Genomic DNA, 10,099 nt, shown 5'->3' on the forward strand with positions numbered 1-10,099 from the left:
GGGGAAAAGAAAAGGGGGAAATTGGTGAAGGAGAAAAAGTTCAATAATACAAGAATTGATTCAGGTTCAAGAGGGAGAGCACAGTGACCTCTAACAGTTCCCTTACAAAGGGCTGCAGGTTATTCCATTAGATGGACAAATCCAATATCCTGCCAATTTTAAGAAAGCTCCTGGGTCCTGTCTTTTTTCTTTTTTCTAGAAGAGAATGAGTGAGTCATACCGTTTCCAGCTTTATCCAATTTTCTTTGTATTAAAAGAGGCCAATGTTCTGAATGTTACAACAACACCGCACTACCTGCCACTAGCAATCTTTTGGATCATATGAAACAATCAGAAGCATTTGAAATATTCAAGGCAAGATTATCTGGGGGACACAAAGCTCCAGTTGAACACCGCAGCTGGGATCGTATATCCTACCTGGTCTCAATCCTGCATAAAGTCATACACGCATAAGTCCAATATCTGTTTGAAGCAATCTCCATCCATAGACAGCCAAGCCTACTTTAAGAATATTAAACCCTTAAGGAAAAAGGTATGATATACTTAAAGGATAAAGGCCTGCTAAATACCAGCAGTGTTTCTTCATATCCACATCTAAAAACCCAATGAGGGGAAAAAAGGAAAAAAAAAAAAAAAAAAAAAAAAAAAAGGAAAGAAAAACAGTGAGCCTATTCACAAAACTGGTATGCAAACAAAAGATGAGTTTTCAATAACCCAGGATGCTAAAACTTCTTATGAGTTAACTTGTATGTATACATTTAGTTCACTTACATTTAATTTTTGCTTTAATATTAAACATTTTTATTATTTTCTTATTTTAATGTACAAATATTTCATAAATTCTGAAGTGTGTGAGGCCCCCACCTCCTCCTCTTTCCTCCCTTCCTGTATTCACAACATGCATCCTAGATCACCTAAAAATTCAAAGTCTTATAATAATATTTTTTAAAAGGTTCTGCTATCTATAGCCCCCAAATTGCTGCAGGAGGCTAGAAAATTGTTAGTGGGTTTCTACTCCTGCACAGAACGCTCAAGCAAAATTTATACAAGAGGGAACAGGATTTAGTACATGAAAGATCATCTCTAAGGTCCAGAAAGAGCTTGATTTAATAGCAGCATATAGTGTGCTGCTATGCTGCAAGCTAGCGGCAGCTACGCAGCGTAATCACACAATATTGCTGGGAACCCATCTGGCTTGTGCAATTTTCTCACAGACTTCATCCTGTGGCAGTAGAACAAGGCCTTTGCACAGACTGTAGGACCTTTCCAGCTTTCCTAATGTCTCAGAATTGCTGATTGAGAACAGCATCCATAAAACGGACACAATAAAACTGAAATCATTTCAGAAGGCCACACAAGAGAATACATATTGAGAAATAATCTAAGTCAAGAAAATATTTCAATATTTAAACAGGTTCATTGTCTTCAGCTACTCTGAACTCTGAAAATGGAAGTCTAAGGAAAAGTGTCTTTTGAACCAGAAGAGAGCAAAAGGCAGCTTAACAGACAGTTGTGCTGACATAAGCAATTGAAGTTAAAAAAAAAAAAAAAAAAAAAGTTTCTTTTCCTGTCAGTGCTGCAAAGAAAATCAAACTGTGAAGTTTCTGATTCATTCAGCCTCAGGAGGAATAAATATTCTGAAAGACAGATTCTGTCCTGTTTTGCATTCTACTGATGCTCTCTGGTGAGGGTGAGGAAACTGAGGCAGACCATGGCGGTTAGAAAAGAACCAGGTGAAGAATCTACTTTGTGCACACATTGCCATATTGATCCTGCATTGCTAAAGGGTCTTAGGGACTGCAGTACTCATTGTTCAAACCAGTGACCGGAGTGACCAGGGATATCCTGATTTTCTTCTGAGTACCTGAGTTTAGCTCATGTTTCATGCTTCAGTCACATGTAGAGACTGGGTCCTCTGGCTATGCTCATTATGCTCCAATTTATTAGTTTGCTCAGCACTATCTCATACAGGCAAAGATGGACATAGCCAAAAGTAAATCTGTCATGGGCTGGACACAGAACTTCATATTCTTTCTGACCTCAGCATCTGTCTTTCTCAAATTCAGCTATAATTTCTAACTTATCTTTTACCAGAGACAGTAGCATCTTTGACCTATTGCTGTCTTAAACAGTTGTCTTTGACCTCTCCGTACCTGTTGAATTTTCTCAACTCTCATATATTTTACCAAAGCCAGAGGTTGAAGTCTCACTTCTCCAGCTAACTCTGCACACAGAAGTAGAAACATCTGTAAGAAAGCTACCATAAGATCTTTTATTTATACCAATCTGCTAATACTTTAAAGATAGGTCTTATAGACCAACTGGAGAAAAGGCAACAGATTTTGAACTGTATGTAGTTTCCGTACCAGAACAAATGGTTCAGCTGTTAGGAGGGAGAAAAAGTATAGAACAATAATACAGTTATAAAAACATCAGTGTTTCCAGTGAAATAGACAGCGAGTCATAATTTAGTCAGTGGAGGTACTCATCAAGTTCCTTTTGAAGTAAACTGTAAGGTGTCCGCTGATTTTGGTGAGAACTGGAAGACCCCAAACCTAGAACGGACGATTATTTCTCATGTAGGCACACAGAACATATACGCACCCTGTGCAAAAGGTGGTGTCCAGGATGCTCAGATGTGGTCACTGAGGAGGAGGAAATGCCATTACAGAGTATCACTGAAGCACTAGGCCACAGTTCAGATTGATTGATTCTCTGGCTGGTATGGCAGGGGGGGAAATAATTAGAGCAGATCAGGAAGGGACAAAGACAAGCATTAGGTAATACAACTCAAAGTACACTATTATTTCTTGCAAAAACCAGAAAGCAGTCTTTTGTGATGGTATAAAATGGAAACTATATAAGAAGGTAGGGAAGAGAGTTGTATTTTGCAGCATTCAAATATTCTGCAAATGATTAGGAACAAGTAACAGTTTTTAAAAGATACACAGAAATGATGTGAACATGGAACAGAATTTCCAAATCACATTTTTTATTTTTACTGCAACTTCTTCATAAGCTACTTTATATTCTAAAAGAAACATTTTAAAAAAATAGAACTCTGATATCTACGACATACAGCGATTGCCATGTGTGTCCCTTTCAGTAAACACGCAACCAAGTCAAACAAGTTCTCTGCATGATGCTTTTCTACTATTACCTTAAGAAATCCCTGAGGCATAAGAGTAATCACCCTTTGAATTCCAAAACCAGGTCTTTGGTAATTGTGCTTCCAAGGCACCATTTTACCCATGGGAAGCAAAAACTGCTTCACAGATCTAGAATACAAAATGTACAGTTCCACAGACCTATTCACTGTTTAGGCTCTGTTTACATTTTTATGCCCCCTTACCTTTCCTTACAACCTAAGCACCTGGATGTCATTTCTTTTAATGCAACACTTGCAGCACAAAAATGACAAGCTGCTTCCTCCAGCTGAGTCTGAGCTGGCCTGCAAGACTGTGCAAATGAGTGGTGTTTCTCTCTTGAAAAGATTCCCTATATGATATACAATGAAGCACACAAAACCTCCACTCTCTACAGGGAAGAAAGTCACAAATCAGCTGCCACTGCTCAGTACCTAATACAGCAGCCCCACCATTCTACTGCTAGGTCACCAGGCCCCAGATTCTCTGTGATGTCTCATTTAGCTATTAGACAAAGAAGTTACCATATGGACAACTTGTCCTCAGTCCTTATTCAAATTTTCATTTTACTGAACACAGTCCAATCTACTGCACATCACACAGTCTTCCTCTGGTCACGGCAGAGCTATTTGAAGTAGAGTCAGGAAAAAATACTTCCTATTCTAGCTCCAGTATTAGTTGTTTCCACTCTAATACTTTGAGATTCCTAGTGACACTTTGGTGAATTTTAAGTTTCCTGGTCCAAAACTAAGGTCCACGCCACACACTAGATGTCCATGGGCACTTCATTTCCACCCAGGTGTCTACCTGAGTAAAGTTACTTTGATGGACATAACCAGAGCTGTTACCATCTCTGTAGGGCTCAGCAAAATAACTCCTGCCAAACTCTTCTGGGAATCATAGAATAAGTCTAAGAACAAATAGTCTTATTTGTATTACGAATCAAGAAAGACTGTCCAGCCAAATACATGATAGGACACAGAGCCCAAGTTAAGAATATGGAGTTTTAATCAGATATCCATATGGATGTTAGGCAAGAGGAACAAGATGATTTGGATCTCAGCTGGATACCCAGCCAAGTCTGCTGAGAGCTTATGACCCCCTTGCAGTAGGATACAGCTATATCAGAGTTCCTAGGGACTGCAACTGCACAGGGCCGCTGAGGATACAAACCGTGGTAGATGCATTAAGGCCATGCAGACTTAAGAGTGCAGATTTCAACCTAAAACACAGCAGCCACAGCAACTCTCAGCCAAAATTGCAGCAGAGGTAGTGATTATTTTAAATAGCATTCAAAAGGTTAGCAAATTATCTCAGAAAGCCCAGTTCAGTTTGTGCCTCAGCCTCAAACTCATGTCTCCTAGCTATCAAAGTGATGTCCTCAACAACACTCAAGTAGGCTGTCAAGTAGGCTGCTGAAGTTGCTCCCCTGCAAAGGGAATAATTCCAGAGAGCACAAGTAAAAGAGACAGTGAATTATAGCCCAATGGCAGGGCCATTCAGCTGGAAATAAAGCAGGATGCCTCTCAGTCCCTGATTCTAGGGCTGTTTCTTTATTAAATAGTTTTAAAAGACATTGGATACAATCAAGAATAGTCTTTTCAAACTAGGGGATGATACCCAAGAATCCATTCGCCAAAGGGTAAGTCACACAAACCCACAAAGAGATACCTTAACCTCCTAAAAGAGATGAAATTTCAGAGGCAATCCCTCTTCATTACAGAAAAATTGTCAATAGCTATTTTGAGGCTCTAACTGTGTCACCAAACACAGATCCCCACATGGGCCTAGCCTAACACAATTACCAAATTAAATATAGCTTATGTGCTGATTGCTTCTTTCACACGTACATGACCATCTGCTTACTGTATCCATTTTTCGACTTGTCACACATTTAGACCGTGCATCCTTTGGAAAATCGAGTGCATTTTTATGTTTGTTTCTGCTCAATATGGCCCTAAATATGATTCCAAGTTTTAGGAGCTCCTGGAGTACAAATCATTATAATAAATAGGATTAACAATATTAAAAGATAGGAAATAGAAACTTTGATAACTGAAACACAGTGATGTAAGTTTGAGAAGAACAGATGTAGGGAATAAGCTTGAATGAAGAGGAAATGAGTGTTTTCACACTACAAACTATACTTGTTTTTCTTTTGTGCAAACTAGCTAACCATTGTGAGAGTCTTACCCTTTGCTCCACTCTTCCTTTTAATTGCCTAAAACAAAACAAATGTTTCATATGGTAAATAGTGAGGATAGAGAAATGCTCTATGACCTACTGCTGTGAGTGGCAAGGTGCAAGGCAGAGGGAATGCACTATTTCCTCTTAAATTTCTAATAAGTGTTTAAAATCAATTGTAAAGGGTTTAATGAAGGAAAAGGACATGTTCAGATCACCTCTAAATAGCACTCCATGTGTACTATAAGGCACTCTATAACAGTGCTAAGAGCCTTGCAAATAGCCCCACCTTCACTACGAACTATCCTTACTTTTTCAGGGGTGTTAAAAATATATATATATATATATACATATATAGTTACCACAGAGATGTCAGTGAATGAAATAGTACAATAATGATTTTAAAGTGAAAAACGCTGAGAGCGTGGAAATAGGAACGATCCAGTTGGATTTTAAAAGCATTCGGTGCCTGTCAAAGTTCAGGTATATCAAAACACTGAGCTGGGCACTAGTGGTGCAGAGGCTGCCTGCAAACTTGCTAGTCACAGAGGACATGCACTGCAAGGTGCTGAGGGCACACCCCGGGACGGAGCACCACTGCTCCCAGCCTTCCTCCCACCCTCAAGAGTATCCAGCACCTCACATTCAGCACCCAGCTAAACATCTCACACAAGCAGCCTTGGATGTTAGAGCCTGTTGAGAGAGGGAGTGCAGGCAGGATAAAAGGCTGGGAAGAGGGGAAGCACTAGAGATGGTGTCTGAGAACCCAGTGCTATCAGGGTTGGAGAATATTTTGTTCTGCTCATAAAGGTAACAGGATGCAGAAGATCCTGGTCTAGGAAACACATCTCTTCCTTTAACAGTGTGCAGGAGAGAGAGGAAAGCTGCCTGCTGGGAAGAGAAAGGGCAACAGCTACAATCAAAAGTCAACAAGGAACTTCATATGCAGAGAAATACTGTCAGGAGGCCACTAGGGGTAAGCAGAAGATCTTGCTGACCTTATTGGTTTGGAAAGCAGGTCATTTTCAGGAGCAGCTAACAGGACCTAATGTTAACTATATGTATAATGTATAACTTAACAATGAATATTATTATGTTTTGCGGAAGATCAACTTCGGCAATAACCAACAGTTAGAGCCTAAAACAAAATGCCTTTTGCAAAACTGATAGCATCTCATCTACTTTTCATTACTCTCTGCTTCTGCCAACACACCTGTAAATAACAAGTGCAGGTGTGCTTAATCTGTGCTGGCCAGACTCAAGACTTCCTTGCACTTAGATCTGCCTGCAACTGCATCTTAGTTTGGGGCAAAACAGCTACCTGAAAGGGAGGAAAAAGGGATTGGGGGGGGGGGCAGCTAAAACCATGTACCATCAGGACTTGATAAAAAGCATAGCTAGATACTTGAGGGGAGCAGCTGTAAAGAAGGGGAGCAGTTTCTGACGTTTGCACCAAAGCAAACACTTCCTATTCCAGCTAAGGTTATGTGCACTGGTGTGAAACATAGTATTTGATAGAATTTTCTGATATTAGAACTACAGATATGTAAGCTAATTGGCACATACTTTTGAAATATCAATACAGCCGGGCCAAATCTGACCTTTTTGAACTCTTTGAACAGGAATAGGACTGTTAGGAGATACATCCATTGCTCTAAGCATTCCAGCATTCAGAGGAGTCTCTCCTCAGATTGGAGCTGGGCATCATACTGGCAGGTTCCTCTTCCCCAGAGTAGAGAAATGCCACAGCATGCACCCACAATTAAAGCACATATAACCCTCAATTTGTACTATTTCATGTATACAGTAATTAATCTCTACTCCTAATGTTGGGATCCTGGAATGAAGAGCACAGCAAGTGCACATTTTTGTCACTTATTGCTACTGCAGATTTCCTGGATAAACAATACATGTAGAGGTTTTCAAACATCACCACACAGATGTTAAAACCATGATAACACTATTCCCATTGGCTCCTTGGTGAGTAAGCCATATTTGGTGATTAGCTGACGTTTTACTGATGGCTCATCAAGGAAGTGTCTGCTATTGACTGTTTCTTAAATCACTTTGGTCTGTAATTTCTTGGAAAGCGTGAGAGTAAGCTAGCTAGAAAAAATTGTGCGTAAACGTCATTTGCTTTGTTTTTCTCTTATGACTGCTTGCATAGCTTTGTAAGGATTTGAAAGGATTCCTGTCATTTTTCACCTTGTTGAAGTCCTTGGTAATTTCCTTGGTAATAAAAGAACTACTATATGCCAAATTACTAAATTACAAAATTTATGAAGCTCTAACTGAAGTGGTCCTATAAACTTTCAAATAAGCAAGGCACAATTCTCAGGCATAAGAATCTTCATGTTTTAATACCTGTCCTAATTAAAGCTCCTTTTCTCTACCATGAGTCTAAATCTGCTTCATGACTTCATTTGGAATAACCATAAATAATACCCCTTAGCCACTACACACAAAAAACAACCCCAAACTTCATGCCTTGAATATCTTACAAAATACATCAGATTCTCTCCTCATTGAAACAAACAGCCATTGCCCATGCACGGAGTATAATTAGTTAGTTGTGTAATATCATCCGCAAGCTTGCCATTTCGGTCACAGAAACACATGAAGATTGAGGCCGCTGCTCGGACAACATGCAGTCCGAGCTAAATCAAGCCAGGGAGAAAAGGGGGGAGAGGCAGGGAAAGATACGTGATGGGATTGTGGATACAGGAATAACTGCAATGTTGCATTGCCTTTTTCCTGCAGTAGAGCTTAAAGTGTGATAAGGAGGATGTGAGTATTCAAGAGAAATCTGAACGAATCAATGGGGGAGCTTGTCAGAGATTTGAAGAGGTCATCTAAGCACAGATGAATGGGATAACTTTGGATAACAGCAGGTCATACATTCATTGAGTATATGCCATGTCATTCAACAGTACTCAGATTTTAATTTTTCTGAGTAAAATATTTTTATTAATAGAAATTGTTTTAAAAAATGCAATCAAATAATTTTCAAAAAAAGCTGGGATTTTGGCAGGCATAAGCCATAAAGGATACTTTGTATTATTAGAAAGAATGAAAAACTATCAAATTAATGGAATTATGAATGAGGTTGTCTTGCAAAAGAAAATAATGCATTTTTGATCATACTTCTTCAGAAAGTTCATCATAAATATAACTGTGCAGTCTCCTGTGTTGCACAGTTCCCTCCCTTTTAATTCTAACACAGAATCATCTTCAAAAAATACATACAGATTCTTATCAACAGGTGAAGACAGTGTAAGAAGTAGTGTTTATATTCATGCAATGATGACATTTATCTGCGAAGAACAGATCTAATTTGAAAAAGAACAAGTAGAGTGGCAATGGGAGTCAAACAGCTGAGATTAAACTCCCATCAGTCACCTCTGCACCGTGGCTGAAGAAGGTTTATAGGGTCTTTGATAGGTTCCCCTTTTTTGTCAACTTTTCTCATGTTTGCAGATGCACACAAACATATCAGCTGGTAAATGAGGCCTCAGCAGAGAATAAAACTGTCTGGTAGACCTGAGCAACTTCCCAGCTTTGTTTGTAAAGGAAATGAAAAGAGTACATTTGAGGGGGACGAGTAATGAAGGGAAAGACGGGCAACTATAACCTTGGCAATAACCTTGCATTAGGCAGGAAGATAGCATAAGGCTCTTTCTGGCAGACACTACGACACTTCTTGTTCCCAAATATAGCACATCTTCCTCTGAACAGGGGGATAGAGCAAGCTGCATCAGGAAAAACACTTGCACATTTTCCTTCTCCAGACAGCAGGGACTGAACTGTGACGCAGAGCCAAACCGCAGCTCATTCTTGCACTGGGATTGCACAGCTAGGCAGTCTCACCAGAGCTGGACAGCAAGATGTTTAAAGCATGGAAATGACACATAAGCATTACACCTTAAGAAAGTGTGAACAAAGAGCCTGAAGTCAACTAAGCTACAGAAAAACACACAGACTAAAAGCCCTGAGGTGTGTTTTTATAGTTTGTATAAGAGGGTATATATCATCACATTTCCTCAAGTTAGTTGATTTTAAATTATATATGACAATTCACTTGTTCCCTAAAGCCCTATTTTGACAAATTTCCAGATTAAGAATCCATTACAAAAAAGGAAGTAGATTTCAATTCAGCTTTTAAAGTATCAGTCTTAATGCAGTTAAACACAGATTTGTCATCAAATTGTTGCCTCCATAACAATTATGCTAAGACAAGAGTTGCCAAAGAATCCAGAGACTCGCTGAAAAAGATCTGACATTCTACATGGTAAAGGTTTTCACTGTTGTGTGGCTGTCACCTATATGCTATATTTGACTGTTCCAGCAAAATTGGACTGTAACTTTCAGACACAGTAGTACAGACGAACTGAAATTTTGTGAAAAAGTAATTTGTTTTCAGAAGACACTGATCCATCTGCTCCACAGCCTTTCTTCAGTGGGTATCAGTCTCCACAATGGATTAGCAGGATGGATGCTGGGCTCAGGATTTTTTTCTCCCCGTTTCTCCCCTTGCTGGGGGAAGGAATAGACTCATTACCTCTGGCCTCAGCATAGTTTTTTGAGTACCTGCATTTGATGCAGAAATAGCAGGTTCTGAAGAGCTTTTTGTATTTGAGGCAAAGTGAAACACTTTTTGTGGATGATATTCACCCAATAGTAGTGATTAGTCTGCATATCGTATGGCTAATTCAGCTATCTCTCTTTTCTTGTTTCCTTTACAATCTTTTCCCTATTATTCTTCCTCTCCT

The sequence above is a fragment of the Rhea pennata genome, chromosome 4, assembly GCF_028389875.1.
Source record: "Rhea pennata isolate bPtePen1 chromosome 4, bPtePen1.pri, whole genome shotgun sequence".
Taxonomy (NCBI): Eukaryota; Metazoa; Chordata; class Aves; order Rheiformes; family Rheidae; genus Rhea; species Rhea pennata.